The 19,698-nt window shown below is 44.3% G+C and overlaps 1 protein-coding gene and 1 long non-coding RNA gene across 2 annotated transcripts in view; both read right to left on the bottom strand.

The window, feature by feature from the left end:
- The window catches only part of KCNA4 (potassium voltage-gated channel subfamily A member 4), a 42,577-nt gene extending 38,973 nt beyond the window's left edge, over positions 1 to 3,604 (bottom strand). The window contains exon 1 of the mRNA XM_012758154.3: positions 3,149 to 3,604. The gene's annotated coding sequence lies outside the window, so the exon portion shown is untranslated. The remainder of the gene's footprint in view (positions 1 to 3,148) is intronic.
- Positions 3,605 to 14,058: 10,454 nt separating this feature from the next.
- Positions 14,059 to 19,698, bottom strand: part of LOC142861017 (uncharacterized) — a 59,968-nt gene continuing 54,328 nt past the window's right edge. Inside the window, exon 4 of the long non-coding RNA XR_012918832.1 lies at positions 14,059 to 14,212. This is a non-coding gene — a long non-coding RNA (uncharacterized LOC142861017). The remainder of the gene's footprint in view (positions 14,213 to 19,698) is intronic.

Below are 19,698 nucleotides of genomic sequence, written 5' to 3'. Positions count from 1 at the left end.
CTGAAAAAGGATTGAAAACAAGCACAGAAGAAAAATAAAAAGACGAAACAAATCATAACAAGCAAACTGAGCATTTTATTTCACATACACTTTCTTCTCTTTTCTTTAAGCAAATCATACAACACACCAAGCAACCACACATTTTCAAGAGTGTGGGGCAGTCTATTCTTAAATCTCCCTCTCATTAAACATCCTTCTTTCCTTCTTCTTCGGTTATTATTTCAGCTCAGTTTGCTTTCACGGCAATTCAATAAATTTTCATCTCTCCACTCTTGGTGTCTATGGGCCTTGTTCCTATCTTCCCCTTCACTAATGCCAGGTTTTAACCCTCACTTTCACTCTCTTCATTCCACAACAATAATGCTGTTACTTTATAGCTGCTTCCATCATTCATTTACCTAAGGCATTTTTTTTTTTAATTTCCTCTTGTAAAATGTTTCTGAATTAAGTGCCCTTCCACCCCTCTCTGTCTTAACTCAGGATTGGGGAAGTCAGAAAAAACAGGGGTTTTTACAGAATCTAATACTTGAATGAGCTCCAAACACTTCATCTACAAAGTGTAGGCAATACAACTTCTCCCTTCCCATGTTTGTAAGTATTAAATGAGATAATGAGTGTTGCACAGAAATGAATGGCAGTAAACACTGGCTGTGATGCATAACATGACAGTACCCTATGTTTTTCTTGTCTATCTACCCAGCCCCAAATGTTTATGCCCTATGCCACTGTCTAAAGTAGGGGAAAGACAGAACATGAGGACATTCAGGACATTCTGAGACTCACTGATGGCCTGAATTAAGTTAGCATTGCCTGACTCCCTGAAGCATGTCCCTATTGTTTTTCTGTTCCCCAGATTCCTGAACACTCCCAACCACCCACAGCCTAGTTCCCACATCTCTAATAATCATATTCTCTCCTTGCAGTTCCTCCGTGTTCACCTCAATGGCTCCTCCTACACTCAAGGGACTAGCTTCTTATTTTTTAAGTCCCAGTTAGTATGAACTTCATTCTCAGCCTATCGTACTTTCCCCCTGTCCCCATTTAATCCACATTTCCCATACCTTTCCCTCTCTTCTCTCTTCCTGTTTCCCTTTCTTTCTCTTTCTGCCCACCTTTATTTCCTATCCTCCACTTCCTGATCACGTGCCCCTTGCAGCCTCAATCTATTCCCACTGTCACCTGGTATTTCTGCCCCTTCCTTCTCCTTAGTCTGCTCTCCCAAGGTCCAGCTAATTCACGTACTCAGCCAGGACCTATAAAAACCCCTACCCCAATCTCCTGTCTTCCTTTTGCTTCTTCCATTTACTCTGCCCAACAGGACTTCCAAGAACGCAAAGAGTGACCCAGAGAATTGGAGAGGATGATGACAGTCAGAATTCAGGGCATCTACCAGCTTCTATTACTGGAAGCACTTGGAAAGCATAAGAGAAATGGTTTTCTGAAGCCATTAACAGGATTCAGCTCTTGACCACCTGCTGCTCCTTGCTGATCGTGTCAGCCTACAGCCTAAACACAGTGACTTTTATGAAGTGACAAGCATGGACATGGCAAACAGAGGGCTTCCCAGTCACACGCCCCTTCCCAATCATGCACATTCTCCTACAATCTCCTAGGGTAAGAGGGGAGTTGATTGAGACACAAACTCCAGAAAATACACCTCTGATGGTATCTCACATGACATCCCCCTTCTTTTGCCTGATTCCTAACATCATTTCACAGTCTGAAACGTTAACACTCAGGGTGTCTCCACATCCCTACTTTACAGAACCATCCTGGGGTTACATGCACTGTGGAGTGTGAAGCCAACAACATCCTTTAAAGATTTGTGCAGGCCCAACAGCTTGAGAGTTTGCTCAGTTCCTTCCCTAACTCCCCCCACACAGTTATAATACACTGTTTAAATAAAGCCCCAGTGTAACTCAAGTGCCTGTACATTTGAATACTATGCATACCCTATCCTGCCCCACTGCCTCCCAGAAGGACAAGAATTAGAGGGTCTTCCAATTCACCATCAACTCCACAGGAGAGCTAGACCTGCCCTCTTTCTGCTCTACACCAAATACATTCGCATCTATTATTTATTTATTTATTTATTGGGGTTTGTTAGTTTTTGTTTATCTAACTCCCTCCTCCACCCTACAAAAAGCAAATTAATTTGTTTTAATTGACTACCAGTTACCTCACTCTCCCTGATCAAGAAAGAAAGAAATGAAATGAAATGAACAACAACAAAAAAAAAAAAAGAAGAAGAAGAAGAAGAAGAGGCAAAAAAGAAAAAAAAAATCATTTTTCCCAGCAAACCAAACTGGTTTAAAAATGTCTCTTCCTTCTCAAGGTATTCATGTTAGGAGAATCTACTCAAGCCGATTCCCAGGAGCCTTTAGGGGAGAGACCTTTGCGGGGGGGATTCCCCTTCCTCTTTAACACCAGAAAACTAACAGGATTTTGCAGACTATTCCCCAATCGCTGCACCCCCAAACAACAGCCAAGCATCCCGCCCCTCCTCCTCTCACCCCTCAGCAACGAGGCTGTTTTCATCTCTCAGCGCTAATTCCTGCAACTGTGTTAGGGTGGTACCTGAACCTTATCAGAGACAGAGAGAGGGAGAAACAGAGAAATTGAGATAGAGAGAGGGAATCAGAAAGGCCAACACCGTGGGAAACATACACTTCCTCGCACGCCATTTACACAGCCCCTTATGTGTTGCTCAAATGCTTGGAAAATGCACGCAAATCCAAATGCTGGGAGAAGCAGCAATTCAGACCCGTCCACCAGCTGTTCCCAAAGGAACGGAACCTGTGAGGCTGGGACGAGGCAAAACCATGCTAAATCTTAGCCCCACCTCGTTGGGAAACGACATCTTTAATCGCGCCCTCGCCTCCAGACCTGGGTTCCCGCTCGAGCACCTTAAGCAGAGCGCACTCGCCCCATCCCCGGGGTTGGGAAAATAACAACTGTTGGCCCCCCGGAGCGCCGCGCAGCATCCGCACCTCCCCGCTCCCACCTCCTGGTTTATTTTTAACCGCCTTCCATTCATGCCCTGCTGTTACATTCCCGATATTATTTACCCCTCAAATGTCCACTGTTTCTTCTTAACAGCCAAAAGAGGAGTGTGGAGGAGGAAAGATAAGAAAGGTATCATACTTACCGTTCCCCGGCGGGGTGGAACACAAAAATAAAGAAAATTCCCCAGGCTGGTTTGTTTTTCCCCCCTCAAGCTTCAACAGCTGGAGGAGGGGAAGAATGATCTTGGGTGTGGGGGGAGTGGTAAAAGGAATCACTCCGGTTTGGCAGGTGAAGGCTCCAAAATATCCACGGAACAAGTTCTGTTGCCTGGCCCGGGGGGGCACAGAGTCCTCGCTGCTGGAGCCTGGGGGTGGGGATGAGGATGCCCCAGAGAGGACCCCCAAGACTCCTGGTTCCTCTGGAGTTCGGCACAGGCAGGCTCGCCTGGGAAAGGAAATCAAGGTTCCCCCGAAAAGAAACAAAATCCTAGACAGCAGCGATCACTTGTTAAGCCCGAATTCCTCCTCCAACATCCATCCCTCTCTCCCTCTCGCGCTGGCTGCGGGAGCAGCACACGCCTCCCCTGGCCGCGACGCGCCTGGCGGGGGCGGGGCCAGGGCCGTGCCGAGGGTGTGGCGTTCCCGGCCGTCGCCAGGGGCGCCCGGCTGCGCGCAGTCACGACGCGGCGACTCCCCGCCCCCCAGCAGGGTCCCCGACTCCCGGGCTCGGGGAAGGATTCCAGGAGCCCTCGGCCGTCGCCCCCAGATGCCAGGAGCAAATCCCAGGGCAGTGTCCCCGTTGGGGCTGGAAATAGGGGTTCCGACGGCAGCGCAGGAGCCGCCAGAGGGCTTGGGAACTGAGTGAGGGGGCTCGACGGGCGGGGCAGTCCAGAAAACCGCGTCATTTGGGGCATCTTCCCCTCTCCCTAACTCGCTTTCCCTACATCTCCGCCGGCGCCCCGTCCTCCTCTCCTCCGATGGCGGGTTGTGGGGCTGGGAGCTCTCCCTTCGCCTGCCAGCGCGCCCACGTCCCTTCCTTGCTCACCGGAGTTGATCTGCCTCAGCTCCGGGATTGGCTTCTGGGGCGCAGACGGGACGGACTTTTCCAGGAATGCGACCCGGGTGAGGAGAGAGTTGCAGGAATTGGAATCAGACCCAGGCTAGGGGCTGCGCACGGGAAGCAGAAGGCCAAGGGGAGAGAGCTGGAGGGATATGAGCAGGTTGCGCAGGGCGGGCCCAGGGCTGGGGGCTTGGGAAGGCGGGGGAGCCCTCAGCGAACCTGTGGCGGCAAAAAGAAATACCACCCGGCGAGAGTTTTGAGGCCGGGAGGTCTCTCTCTTAGTGGCAGGATCTCTACCACTGCCCAACTCCATTAAAAAAAAAAAAGAAGAAGAAGAAGAAAGTACTCCAGCAGGCGAGCGCGCTCGCAGAGGCCGCGTCGCCAGCTCGGGATGGAATCACAGGTTGCTTGCTTGTTAAGTGAGATACCTCTGGACTTGTATATAAATATGCAATACCCACGGATCCACCAAAAGAAAGATTAGCAGTGGGAAGTGCGAATTTACGCACACCCGCCTCCCCCCGAAACCCAGGTGGCTAGCGACCAGGTCTCTGGACGTCGCTTCCAGCTCCCCCATGGGCCAGTGGAGCCGTGGCGCGCGCGCCCGGACTGCTGCAGCAATGACGACCGCTGGCTGGTTGGCGTCTGGGTGGCCACTGTCGTACTCAGCCAGCAGCTTTGTTCGAGGGCCCTATTGGGCCTCCTCCTTTTGTGACACTCAATTAATTATTAAGGGAAATATTCCCGAGCTGAATTATAGATATGCCCTGTGCTCACTCACCTAACCGCTGCTGGCTCAGCGAAGGACACCTGGAGGACTGCTTTTCATTGCTGTTTGATTTTTTCTTTTATCTTTTAAAATAACTTTAAAACAAAATAGAATGGTAATCAGTAAAAAGAAAAGAAAGAAGAGGAAAGGGGAAAAAAAGGAACCTGGCACTAGCCCTGGCTTTCCTAACTTCTTCCAGCTAGTGCAGCTTGAACTTTTGGCATGAATAAATTTACCCGTGATCCCCGGCTTCAACCGCGGTGGAGGAACTGAGAGAAACATACCTCCACACTGGCTCTAGAGAGGCTCTTTGCCTCGATGCTTTCCCTATTGTAGTTCATCCCAGCAAGTAGGGAGGGCGGATTTCTACAAACGTGAAAACGGTCATGTGCACTGGCACGGAACAGTCTCTGTACCTCTTCAACATGATGTAATCACTGTGCAGTTTCATCCACACCAGAAACAAATAATTCCTGTTTATTGTTGGCTCATCAAAAGGATATTTGTTAGGATGATAAAAGGCAAGGCTCAGGGCACAGGATCTTGGGACCAGTTTCCCAAAAGCAATTTGTGAAATCAATCTGGAGCAGCTATGGAATACTTTCAAGGAGATGAAAAATGAGATTGAATGATGTACTAAAGATGACAGTTATATTGAAGCTTGGGCATTTTAATTGGATCATGTTAAAACTTTATGAATTATACTTCCCTATGCCATTTATTGTTTGTTCCTATCATGGCCTAGAGAATTTTAAAGTTTTAAATGCCTAAGGGCTTTTTAAATATTTGCATTTCTTAGGTATCAAGAATCTGAATTATTAAAGCACAGCAAGAACACAACTGAGGAAAAACTATTCTCAGGAAAATATTCATTTGGGTCATACAAAGAATATTTATTGAGGACTTTATCAAGGTAATATTACTTGGGTGTCCACCCAGTACTTGGCTCTCTGCTAAGTTTTTTTAATGTATATTTTCTAATTTTATCTGCATAACTAAACATTTTATGTGGCAGGTACTATTATTACCACTACTTCATAGAGTAGGAAATTAAGGCTTACAATGGTTAGTTAACTTGCCCAAAGGTGATATAGCTAATTATGTAGCATAACTAGAGAGAGAGAGAGAAGGAAAGAAAACAGGCACCAGCCCGATTCATCAAGGTGTCAACTTGCGCCTGGTCAGTCATCTCCATCTTCCACACAGTCTAGTCCCATCTTCCAGGGGAAAGAGGGAGTATTATGTAAGTACGGTTAATAACTAAGGCAAAAAGCAAGTTTTGTTAATTGCTATTCACCAGCAAGTGACTTGATTCCAGCCTGGGAAACAAGCAAAGTAAAACTGACCAGTAGATTATTAACAAAATGCCAGCAAGGATAAAGAAAAATACCCACACCCATGTCAATCATTTGTATGAGTGTGTCAATTAGCTTTCTTGCTGTCTTCTAGAGACAGCTTCTTGAACAGGTACTTGAGGTCATCTACAGGGTTGCAGGAATAAACTGCTGCTTCTGAGCCAGGGCTGTTCATTGGGAGAAGTAAAGGGTTTTATCTAGAGGCATGGACCCAACTGGGAAGTCCTCCCAGCTCAACAGCAGTCCGAGTGGCCAGAATAACCTGGTAAGGACCCTTCCATTTCTCAGTTAACCAATCCTCTGGACTTCTTTGCACCATGTTTTGAGCAGGACCAGCATGCCTGGGTTAGCAGGGAAATGGTCCTAGACTGCCTTATCTGGTAGAGGAATACACTATTACCATACCGTGTGATTGCTTGATAACTTGTCCCAAATTAATAATGCACATTAAAGTCTGATTTAAGTCTTTATCCAATAGGAAACTTGTTTTGAGAAATTGTCATCCATTGTTCATTTCAAAGGGGCTGAGTTTTAAGTTCCCCTTATTCTCACTAAGACAATAGTGGGTGGGCGGGTGGGGAGTTGATCCATGATTCCTGAGTCTCTTGACATGACTTAGCCAAAGTTATTTCAGTGATGTGGTTCATTCTCTTGACTTCCCAGAGGATTCAAGATGGCAAGTAGAATGAAGTTTGTATTGAGTGCCAACGCTGCTTGATAGCACCTGGGTGACCTGGGTGATAAAAGAAGACTTGTTGTCACTTTGTAGAGAAATTGGTAGCCCAGACCTAGGAATGATTTCTTTTAGCAGATATTTGCAAACTGGCTTCTTCTTTTTGTGTGGGGAAAGCTTCTACCCAGCCTATAAACATGTCTATGAAAACCAAAAGATACTTGCAACCACCCTTAGGGAGCATCTGTTTGCTAATGTTCTCCAGGGTAGGTTCCCCTGTGCTGCACTCGGATAGTGAGAGAGGGGCCAGTGGATGGGCCAGAAGATTGTTTCTAAGGCAAATTTCTCATGCTCAAGTTACCTGGTCCACTGTGGTCTTTAGAGATTTAATCACTAGGGATTTTGGATAAAGTTCTATAGCAAGTCCCTCCCATAATGCTTTGCATCCTGAAAGCTTCTGATGATTTTCCATGGATGAACCTCCTATAAGAAGAGATGTCCTTGCTGATCTTCCAACCATCCCTGACCATTAAGATGGTACCCTCTCTCTTCTGCCAACTTTTGCTCTGTTTGATTATATTGGGGATTTGAGGGCAAGGTGGAGACCCCTATTACAAGGGCCAAAGTATCAACTTGTCCCTTCCATGCTGCCTGTTTGGCAGCTCTATTAGTCTGTTTCTCTGGTTGATCAAAAAATTGTTTTACTGATGTCTTTTGCAGTGTATAACAATTATTTGGGCAGGAAGCTAGACTACTTCAAGAAGAGACAAAACCATCTCCTTATGTTTTATGGGGCAGCTTCTAACAGTTAGCATTCCCCTCACCTTCCAAACAACTGCATGAACATGAAGTATCAAGTATCCATTCTTATAATCAGTATATATGTTGAGTCTTTTTCCTTCCCCAAACTGAAGAGCCCTAGCCAAGGCTTCAAGCTCTGCTTCTTGAGCTAAAGTGCTTGGGGGAAGTGCTTTGCTTTATGATCTGGTTTAGACTAACAATAGCATAACTTGCCCTCTGGACTTCATTGTCTGTAACCCATTCTTGATATTGAGTTAGCCTGCCCCCAGTTAACCAGTGGTACCCCTTTATTTCTAGCATGTCTCAGACCTGGTGAGGAGTCTGAACCTCAAAGGGCTATCCTAGTGTAAGTTTAGAGGCCTCTTTAACTAAGATGCTGGTGGCTGCCACTGCTCTGAGGCAGCCAGGCCACCTCTGAGCCACCGGGTCGAATCGTTTTAAGAAATAAGCCCCCGGCCTCTGTACAGGCCCTAGTTTCTGGACTGGGACCCCTATGGCTTCACTCAACATGTCATGTACAAAAAGGAAAAAAATCTTTCTTCAAATCCTGGAATCCTGGGGCAGAAGCCCGCCCTAGATCAGCCCTAGGGTTTTATAGGCTTGCTGGCAAGCCTCGTCCCATTGAAACAGGTTTTTTTTTTTCTTCTCCACCCTTGAGTGTTTTATAAAGGGATTTGACAATGAGGCCAAAGCTTGGGGTCCAAATCCAGCAAGAGCCAGCCATCCCTGGGAATCCTCGCAGCTCCCTTCTATTGCTGGGAACCAGTAATGAAGCAATGGCCTGCTTCCAGTCTGGGGCAAGCATTCGAGCTCCTGGAGTAAGTATGTATCCCAGATATTGGACCTCTGTTTGTAAGATGTGGGCCTTTGAGGGGGAGGCCTTATATCCCCAATCAATTAAGAAATTCAGGATCTTAATAGTATTTTCCTGTGCGCTATGGAAAGCCTCACTGGTGATGAGCAAGTCATCAACATATTGCAGTAAGGATCCAGTTGTTAGTTTAAGGTCTCTAATATTTTTCACCAAGCCTCACCCAGAAAGGTGGGGGCTATCTTGAAAACCCTGGTGCAGCATAGTTCAAGTGTATTGGGAAATTTCTTGGATTTCTGGATCCCTCCATTCAAAAACAAGTAGGTAAGTAGAGTCTGGATATAACAGTATGTAAAAGAAAGCATCCTTTAGATTCAATACAGTCTAATACTGGGTTGATCCAGGGATGTGGTAGAGGAATGTATAGGGATTAGGGACTATAGGATGAATGGGAATAACTGAATCCTTTACTGACCTGAGGTCCTGGACACACTGATATTCTTCACTTGGCTTCTTCACAGGCTGGATTAGGGTGTTACAAGAGGACTGGCAAAGCTGGACTAGCCCATGTCCTAGGAATTTTTCCAAGAGGGGCCATATTCCCTATAAAGCTTCTGGCTTCAGAGGGTATTGGGGCTTGCATGGGTATGGTATGCTGAGCTTAAGTTTTATTTTAACATGTTCAGCACTGATGGCACATCTCAGAATGTCAGTGTCCCACACAGACTGTTATTTGAGCCCACATTTCTTCCAGGATAGGGGGATAGTCTTTGTTTGACTGCAGGGAACCAAAAGGACCAAGAAATGGATTCCCTTTTCAGGGGTTACTGAGACCTGCACAGCATCCCCTGGGAGGAAACCAAGGCTCCTAACTTGGATAGTAAGTCTTGACCTAGGAAAGGAAGGGGACACTCAGGGACATATAGGAAGGAGTGAGAGAAAGCCTCAGATCCAATTTCACATGTTAAAGGAAAGGTAAACTGTCTTACCTTGGGTTAGCCATCTATTCCCATCACCATACAGTTGGCATTGGAGAAAGATCAACAGGCTGGGGCAGGACAGAGTAGGTGTCTCCAGTATCCTAAAGGAATTCAGTGTTTCTGCCTGTCATGTTAAGAGTGTGACTTGAGGTTCCACAGTAGTGATAATGATGGAATTGTTCAGGACTGGAGCCCGATGAGCACATGGGCCCCCTCAGCAGGAGAGGGTAGGCTTCTCATCTGAGAGGCTAACAATATGAGGAGTGGGTTGGAGAGGCCCACTATGTCCCTGTCTCCTTTCCCAGAAAGGAGTGGACAATTCTTCTTCCAGTGTCCCTCCTTCTTATACTATGTGCATTGGTTTTGCCCTAGTCCTGCCAATGCCTATTGGAGTTTCGTTGCTCCTTGTCTGGGGTTCCTCTGCTGTCTGGGGTCACCTTGAGGTGGACCTGTAATTATGGCAGCCAAAATCTGTGCCTTTCTTTTCATTCTCTCACCTTTTCCTTCTTTCTCTGCCCAGTCTCAATTGTTATAAACCTTAAAGACCTCCACTACCAATGTCGCCTGAGGGATCTGAGGGTAGGTCTCCAGCTTGTGAAGCTTTCTTTAAATATCTGGCACAGCTTGGGTTATGAAGCACAGAGCCAAAAGTGTTTGACCCTCAGCAGCATTTGGGTCTATGTTCGTATATTTTCTGAAAGCCTTGTAAAGCCTATTACTATACATGGCCAGAGTTTTGTCCGTTTTCTGAGTAATCTCTCTCACTTTTTCAGAATTTACTGCCTTGGTTTGGCATTTTCTCAATATGTAATTAAAGAAATGGTTCATCCTTAACTGATATATCCCATTTTTATTAATCCACTAGGGGTTTTGCCTGGGGACTGCCTCACCAGATGCCCAGTACACGATGTGGCCAGGATGAGAACAGGCCATTTCATCTGCGTATTCCATAGCCTTTCCTAAGATTTGAGCTTTCTCATCAGGAGTACAGCAATGAGCCAAAACTACAATGACTAAGTCAGAGAAAAAGTTAGACCCAACTTGATAAATTTATTTCTAAACTTATCTGGATTTTCTAAGAATCAGCCAAATAGACCCTTGCACTGACTTACGCCTGTTATTGAAAAGGGCACATGTCCCCGAGCTGTCCTTCCAGTTTTATCCATCACCTCCCAAGGGGGAAAGCAGCTCTGGGCTACTGGGGAGCTGAAAGAGGGTGTTAGCTTAGAGCCCAAAATCCCATTAGGGACAGTGGGGTTGTTGGGAAAAGGAAAAGGAAGGTCTACCTGCTCCAGGTCCATACGAGGGAAGCTCAGAGTGGGAAGGATTATGGGGCAGAAGGGACCACCACCCCTGCTTGCCCTGGAAATGTGTTGTGAAGACAGGATCCATGGAACCGAGACAGAAAGTGGCTCTTCTCTCAACTACTGTTGTTGCTTAAGAGAAGCCACACAGACTCGGCAGGAATTGCAAAGCTTAGAATCCTGGTATAATTTCATAAAGGCCTGCACATGTGGGATTTCAATCCATTTACTAGCAATCCTGAGATATAAGTCCAATTGTAAAATGGTATTGTAACTTAGGGACCCATTCTCAGGCTATTTTTCTTAGTCCTCTGGGGAATACTGGAGCCAGGCTACATTACAGAGGAACATAGCTTCTTTCTTTTTAGATTATCCAATTTAAACTGATCCCAGTTACTGAGGATGCATCCTAAGGGGGAATCTATTGGGATGCCTGTGGCGTTCCCCAAAACTGAGCAGGTGTCCTACAATGGGGGGCCTGGTGAGGGGTGAAATCCTCATCTCCAGCTGTCACAGAGACTGTAGCAATGACCCCTGTTCCACTCAACCCACTCTCTCAAGTTCCCAGCAAGGACCAACAGGCCAAGGAAGAGGCAGGGAGAGGAGTTTTCTGAGGGGAAGGCCTAACAGTTCTTAAACTTAAAATCTTTTCCCCCAATCTTCAATATCTCCCAACTTTTTAAATTTTATACCAGCTCCAAGTAGAACTCATTCTATACCCACATTCATTAACACTGACTCTATAACATGAAACAAGATGATAAATTAGACAAACAAAAAGAGAAAAAAAGGTAAATTGGTCAAATAGGTAAAGGTTCCTACTAATAGTTATGGAGGATTGGTTCACACATGCAACAAGGACCAGCTACAGGAACATACTTTCTCTCAGACAACTGACAAAACAGATTACAAACTTGGGAGCCCCACAAAGAAGACAGAAGTGGAGGGAAGTACTGAGAGGTTTCAAAGATCAAGATAAAAAAGAAATACAGATTGCAGGCTGGCATCTAGCCTGCACAAGAACGAGGGACAGTTTGCCAGTTCAATACGAAAGGGCCAGCCAGAATGACTCCAACTGCCCATACAGAGGACTAAACGAGTGAACAATGAATGGGAACTGCTCCTGATATTGAAATAGAAAACTATTAATAAAACAAAAGGTCAATGAGCTAATCACCCAAATACCAAGACTACTGAGAAGCCAAAACAAAATATGAAGGGGGAGGGAGGAAGAGGAAAAAGGAAGGATGGGAAAGAAAAGGAGAGAGTGAAGGAGAGAAATAAAAAGAACAAGGACCAGTCCAGGTCTGGACCCAACACACCCAGGTGCCAAGGCCAAAGCAATATGGTCCAGATCGGCTGCCTCTGTTCACACCTGGTCAATCACTTCCATCCTCTGGGCAGACTAGCCCCATCTGGGGTGGCACATGATGTTACCAATGCCCCAGGTTCTTGAAATCTCCCAGGATACAAATCAAGAGAGATCACCAGACATAGCAGCAAAGAACAAAGTTTATTTAGCTTGTGCACAAGGGAGCCAGCACTGGGAAAGGTTAAGTTTGGGCCACTCCCTGAGGATAGTGTGGGGATTGGTTTTTAGGGCTTTTCTAAAGGGAAGGGTTATGTCAAAGTATATATACAAGGCGGTTGGTTATTCGAGCGCCTGTGCAATAGCTTTACATACTTTTTCGTGCACTGTATGTAGCATTAGCATTTTAAATCCCTACCCCTGGACATGATTTTAAATAATTTTTAATAATTCATTTTAATAGTAAATGAGGAAAAGTTTACTATAAGTTGAAGCTTAAGCCTAACTGTGTGTATGGGGCCTGCAGGAAACTCCCTAGCTCTCTAAAGCAGGAACTTGTGGTTAACAGGTTTTTGGTCTCTTGCTTCTAATTGACTAGAAATTCAGCAAGCCTCAGCTTGAATAAGGGGGCTTTGAACAAGCATCAGCTAGAGCCAGGGGCCTCTGCTCCTCTCTTCTGGACCACATCAAAACAGGAAACCAACCAGTCTGCCTGTCTCATAACTAAGCCTTAAACATCTGACTCTCTCCAATGTGGATAGACCACATGCTAGTGATGATAATACCATGTGGTCTATGCCCTTTGGTAGGTACAAACTAGTGGCTGTCACACATACATAGACAAATTAAGAATCAAAGGGATTCATGCTATGATGGAGGTATGAGAAAGGTGTTCCCAAGCATAAATAATGGGGCAACATCTAATCTGGGGGAAGTAAGCAAGAATTCCCAAGGAAAGGGGAGAGATGTCTGAAAAAGAGTGAGAACTGGAGCAGCTGCCATGGAGAATACATGGCATCGGGGGTATAACAGAAGCAACTGGAGCTGGAGAAATAGGTTAGGTCCAACTGGGAATAACATGCCTCTCTCCTCATCTTGCCCTTAACACACACACACACACACACACACACACACACACACACACACACACACACACACATCTGTACCTCTTTGCCCATTTAAATAATTTATTTATAAAACAAATAGGAAATACTCTATTTCATTCCTTAAAATTCTTTTAGACATTTCTAGAAATTCATATAAATAAGCAGTAGCAGAAAGATTCTTTGCTTATGACCAAAAAAATATCCACCTTGTCTTAATCCAAAAACCTTCTTTTCTTTGGAGAGAAAAAAATTATTTACTTGCCTTTCTTATTCATCAACTAGTCAAAATCCTGTTAATTTCTCCATCCCCCAAATACACCTATTACCACAATGAATTTATCCCTGGCTTTGAATGCTCTCAGTGGTGGTGCAAATGTTCCAGATCACACCACGAAGCCTTTGCTTACACAGAAAGGGGCAGAGGGCAGCAAATCTGTCTTTGTACAAAGCACAGTAGGAGGCCATGAGGGATACCAACTAGGCCCGTTATCAATGTTTTTGTTCTATTTGAGGACTATGGGCCACAGCGGATTGCAGTGTTCTCTTTATTCCTCCTCCATCTCCCCAACAAGCCTGTGACACCTCACTGAAAACAGGCACTCTCTCCTGAGCAACTAGTGCTGTACTTGATCCAGAGTGGAATGTGAATGAATAATGCAGGAGGCTTCCCTTTGCCAAGAAAGTTCAGTGAATGTGTTTGGAGAGAATGAAAAGAGGACCACTTTTTCACCTGCTTACTCTGACCTCTCAACTCTCTGACTTTTAATGTTATGAAATGACGGAATAGTGAGAAAGACATAGGGGATTTGGTTCCATGCTTCCATTCCCAAATTTGTGGATTGGCATGGTTTGAGCAGCCCATAATTCCTTATAAAATGTGAGTCACTTAGCTTTTTATTTCTTGTAGATGGGTGTCTCAGTGATTATTTACCACCAGCTCCCACTCCATCTCATGCATATTGGTATTGGTCAGGTCTCAAGACATCAGAAAAGCATATTTGTTTCTTGCAACAGTGAGTGTCTTAGTCCATTCAGGCTGCTGTAACAAAATATCATAAACTGGGTAGCTTATAAACAGAAATTTATTTCACACAATTCTGAAGGCTAGAAAATCTGAGATCAAGATGCCAGCAGATCTAGTGTGTGATGAGGCCCCATTTCCTGGTTCATAGATGGTGCCTTCTTGCTGGGTCCTTACACAGTGGAAAAGGCAAGGGAGCTCTCTGGGGACTCTTTTATAAGAGTGCTAATTCCACTAATGAGGGCTTTGCCATCATGAGCTAATCACCTTCCTAATGGTCCTACCTCCTAATACCATCACCTTGGGCATTAGGATTTCAACATAAGAATTCAGGGTGGATACATTCAGACCATAAGTGAGAAAACATCAACCTTGGAGAGAAAGACTGACTACTCATTCACTGACTGTCTGATCATAGCACTGTGCCAGGCATGATGGGGAGTAAGACAGCTGCTGCCTGCCCTGTGTGGACACTTGTGGTCTAGACAGCAAGAGATAAGTCAATACACTTGTATGGTAAGGCCCAGACAGAAGTCACACAAGGGGCAGGGAGAAGCGGCATCTAATAGAAGTTATAAAGAAAGGTCCTGGGGCAGAAGGAATCTCATGGCAAAGGCTTACTAAACAAGGATGGCATGCATGAGAATAAGCAAAAATAAGCAGAGGATTCAATATGAAATGGGGAAGGGAAGCAATGAGGATGGACTTAGATACGACATGCTTAAGCTAGGGTCTATGAAAATACACTGCATGATGGAATTCTTAACCCTTTTGTCACCCAGGACAAATGTAGTTCATATGCACAATACACTCCCCTGGGCAAAGCCAGATTAGCAGCTGTAGCATTCACTAAATAGACTGAGTTACAGGCATTTCTGGGCCTCCTGGCTACAATGACATCCCTTTCTCTTCCATTTATGAATGCATCTCAAAAACCAATCAGGTGAAATTGAATTGGCATCACTTTAAATCATCTCAGATTGAGTTTTCTAAATGCAAGTCAATCAAAAAATGCCCCCCTTTAATTGAAGTAACAGTATTTGCAACATAACTCACTGTTAACACTGATACTGTGATGTATCACCGGTGTTGAGATCCACTCTGTCAGGTACACTATAACAAGGTAAAGTAGAATCTTTTTTTTTTTTAGTTCTTTGTTCTGTTTTCCTTATATGCAGTTAGGAAATAGGACAGTTGTGGAGTCTCATTGAAAATGAAGTACTGACCTGTACAGATAAAAATCATCCACAGGCTTGTCTGTTGGCACCCATCAGGAGCAAACTTGGGACACGAATCAGGGCAAGGTTTAGGTGTGAAATGGCATCTCAGTCCTATAGACACCACCACCAGCATGCCTTCTGCGGTTACTCCTGATATCATAGTTCATGTTCAAGAGTGTCCCCCAGATACCTAAATGTGGGCCTTTTCATAAAAACTAGAAGTCATGGTGTACATCCTGCCAAAAATGTGTTCTAAAATCTCTGAAGGCCCTTTTTAATATGGTCAATACATTAGGACAAGCTTGATTCTATTCTCTTAAGAGTTGACTCCTTCCCTTTCTCTCCCATTTTGATGTTGATCAACACCTTTCACCTCCCAAGGATAGGGATCACCCATAGCTTACAGACAGCCTGTGTTCTCCAGCACAGGAATGTTGACATGCCTCCCGCAGGCCTCCAGCACCCTGACTATTTCTTCTTCATTAGACCGACATTCTTTTTGGTCTGTTTAAGTGTGAGAAAAACCTTACCTAGCACATGTTTCTCAAAATGAGGCCCATACTTGTAGGAAGTATATCCTTATGTGGAAGAAATTTCCATTAAATACAGATCAGTTAGAAAAACCTACCCAAAATTACATCTTCCATTTCATTTGCTCACTTTTTCCTACTCCTAGCTAAAGACATGAACACAATTCTGGGGATTAGGCAACTATTAGATTTTAAAACAAAAAGCCAAAACGCACAAAGCTGAGAGTATCAGTGTCATAAGGATGCTAACTTATGGTTTCTCATCATGGACTCTGGAGAACAGCACATAACACATCAGGTTTTATATACACTTGAAGCTCCTCCGATTTATTTCTCAGTCAGCCTCACAAATCAGGCTTTTGTTCTGAGTAAGCACAGAGATCATAGGCTGTCCACGCTAGAGGTCACGAGGTGGTGCAAACAATGCCTGTTTCCTTTGGATGGTTTTTAGCAAAGAGACCTTTTCTGAATTCATCTATAGTTTTAAACCTGAAAGTAAATTTATAAATTTACAGTGAAATTGTAATGTTTCACAACAGTCTTTGGAAAAGAATATAAACATTTGACCAAAGCAATTACTCTTGATTTGCTTGAGGGCCTGGAGCAGAGACCAGATCCCGGGGGGTTGTAGGATTATATCTCCAGCCTCTTGACTGCAGAACCTCCAGCAAGATACTTAACCTTTGTGAGCCTCAATTTTCTTATCTGTAAAAATGGAAATTACAGCATCAATTCTGTTTCACAATATCATGAATGTGTATCATATGAGAAAAGATATGGAAAAGTGTTCTACAACCATAAAAAACAACACAAATATAAGACATCATTATTTTAAAGCAGTAACCATCTGTCATGGACTGAATGTTTGTGCCGCTTCCCCAATCCATATGTTGAATTGAAGTCCTAGCTCCCAATGTGATGGTATTTGGAGATGGGGGCCTTTGGGAAGTAATTGGGTTAGATGAGGTCATGAGGGTAGAGCCCTCATGATGGGATCAGTCCCCTTATAAGAAGAGGTATCACCTTGGGAGCACACACAGAAGAGATCATGTGAGAACAAGTAAGGTGACAGCCACCTAAAAACCAAAAGAAGAGTACTCAGAATGAAATGTACTACGTTGGCACCTTGATTTTGGACTTCCCAGCCTCCAGAACTGTAAGAAAATAGATTTCTGTTATTTAAGCCACCTGCTCTATGATACAGATTCAGCAAACCAAATCTGAAAATCCAAAATCCAAAATGCTCCATAATCCAAAACTTGTTGAACACTGACATAGTACTAAAAGGAAATGGTCATTGCAGCATTTCCCAGATTTTGGATTTTTGGAATAGGGATGTTCAACCAGTAAATATAATGCAAATATTCCAATTTTTTTTAAGTCTCAATTTTAAAATATTTCTGGACTTGGCTGGGAATGGTGGCTCACACCTGTAATCCTAGCACTCTGGGAGGCCAAAACAGGCGGATCATTTGAGCTCAGGAGTTCGAGACCAGCCTGAGCAAGAGTGAGACCCCGACTCTACCAAAAAAAAAAAAAAAATTAACCGGGCAGGGTGGCTCATGCCTGTAGTCTCAGCTACTCGGGAGGCTAAGGCAGAAGGATCGCTTGAACCCAGGAGTTTAAGGTTGCTGTGATCTAGGCTGACACCATGGCAATATAGCTGGGGCAACAGAGCGAGACTCTGTCTCAAAAATAAATAAATAAAAATAAAATACTCTGGTCCTAAGCATTTCAGATACTCAACCTGTGTTTTGTCATTGCAGCCTGAGCCAAGACATCAAAACTTGATGACAAATATGTAGATTGTTCTTACTAACAATTTTTGCTATAGAATCTGAGAGTCAACAGCATGTTGGCTATAAATGGTTCTTAAAGGTTCTCTCAAAGAATTGAGAGTTTTATAATCAACTTCCCAGTTCATAACACGGTAGTCAAATTTTCTTAGACCTTCATAATCTAAAACTCACCCTAAACCATTTTGGAGTTTTTGGCAGTTTTTCTCATGAAATGGCTGTAGATGACATTAGCTTAAATATTCGGAATATTGTTAACAGTAGTAATCATGTATTCATTCAACAAAATTTTACTGAGCATCTACTTTTTCTCAGACATTAGTCTAAGACTAAGCAGTAGTGATAAATGAAGACAAGCCCTTACTCTCACATAAACAAGAAAATTTCAAACAACAATAAATGTAATGAAGAAAATAATATAGGGTAATGGAGTGTTAGGGAAGGGGGTTTCAACTTTAGTTGGGTAGCTAAGGAGAAACCCTTGCCAAGGTGACATTTTAGCTAAGGATTCAAGAAAGCTTACCATGTGAAGATCTGGGTCAGAGGAAACCAAAACCCTCAGGCAGGGTATGGACAAATGTGGTTCAAAAGTTGAGAGTTGGGTAAATAGCAAAAGCTTTCCCAAAAGGAGCCTAGTGAACACACAGGATCTAATGCACAAGAGTCCTATTCCAATTTAATTCTACCACACCACTACCTAACACATCCCAAGCCAGGAACTCAGAAACACATCTCTCTCTTTCCCTCCCTAACCACCTAATTCAAGGCTCTTTCACTCTTCTAAGTGCCTGGAAATGGATAGGAGTGTGCCTCTAGGAGGTTAGAGAGACAGTTCTGGGGAGGAGGGGAGTATTCACTGTTCTACATCTGAATACTGCTACGTTTACATAAAAGGCAGCGATGATTGTTACCCCCAGGTGTCCTGGTTTGTAAATGCAGGAGTCCTTTCCCTGGTCTGGTGCTGCTTATTCTTTGAAAGGCAGGATGGACTGTGCTCTGTTACTACTTCTGTTTCATTACACATTCTTTTGATAGTAAGGAATAGAAATCGGTTCAAGTTAGCTCACATACAACAGTGGTAAAATTTTAGATCCAACAGGAATCCAGAAAAGAGCTGAGGAACCAAAGACAAACACAGATGATAAACCACGTTTCTCTCCCCCCCCCCAACTCCCCGCATCCTTGTCTATCTCTATTTCCTCCTTACCCCTGCTTCTCTCTCAGCCCTGAGTCTCTGCTTTCACTTAACTCACACATGTGGGCCCATAGCGGCTGACTTAGCCCTATTGTTACATGATTTTCATTTCAACAGCCCTTTGCATAAATTTTAAAGTTTCCAAAAGAAGGACTCTAATTAATTTAGCTCATCCTTTTGAACCAGGCCACTTAAATCACAGTTTACCTAGTCAAGTCCCCAATGTCCCAACGGGGAGCCACGTAGCTGATTCTATGTGTGGGATGAAACTTTCCGAACAGGGACCAACACAAGTCCAGTACATTAATTGTGACAGCAACATGCTCAGTTGCATTAAGATCTCGGGAGACTTTCAGTACTCATACTTATGTCAGACCCTCCTGGCATCATTTTTGGCATGCTTAAAATTTACACATTCCACATTAGAGTTTACTTTACAATCAACTTGCAACAGATTGTTAGGTAGACAGTGAGGGACCTCTGACCCTCCTGGGGACAAAGGCAGAATTGCCACACCTGGGGGAGGAGGGAACATTCTACCAATCTGCCAATCAGAACTTGGCACACTAACCGCAAAAGAATGCAGAGGATTCCCTAGCCCAGCCCTTGGCCAAGCAGCACAGGCCCAATGGGGTCTAGAAGGTGACTAGAACCACCTAAGGCTAAATCTATATTGTGGTTTACCCTCCCATCCCCAAATGGACTTTCAGAGAGGCTCATGGGAGATCTGCATGTGCAGTAAGACTCAGGTTATTATAACTTC

This window comes from Microcebus murinus, chromosome 4 (assembly GCF_040939455.1).
Source record: "Microcebus murinus isolate Inina chromosome 4, M.murinus_Inina_mat1.0, whole genome shotgun sequence".
Classification (NCBI taxonomy): Eukaryota; Metazoa; Chordata; class Mammalia; order Primates; family Cheirogaleidae; genus Microcebus; species Microcebus murinus.
This window is presented reverse-complemented; position numbering and strand designations above follow the sequence as displayed.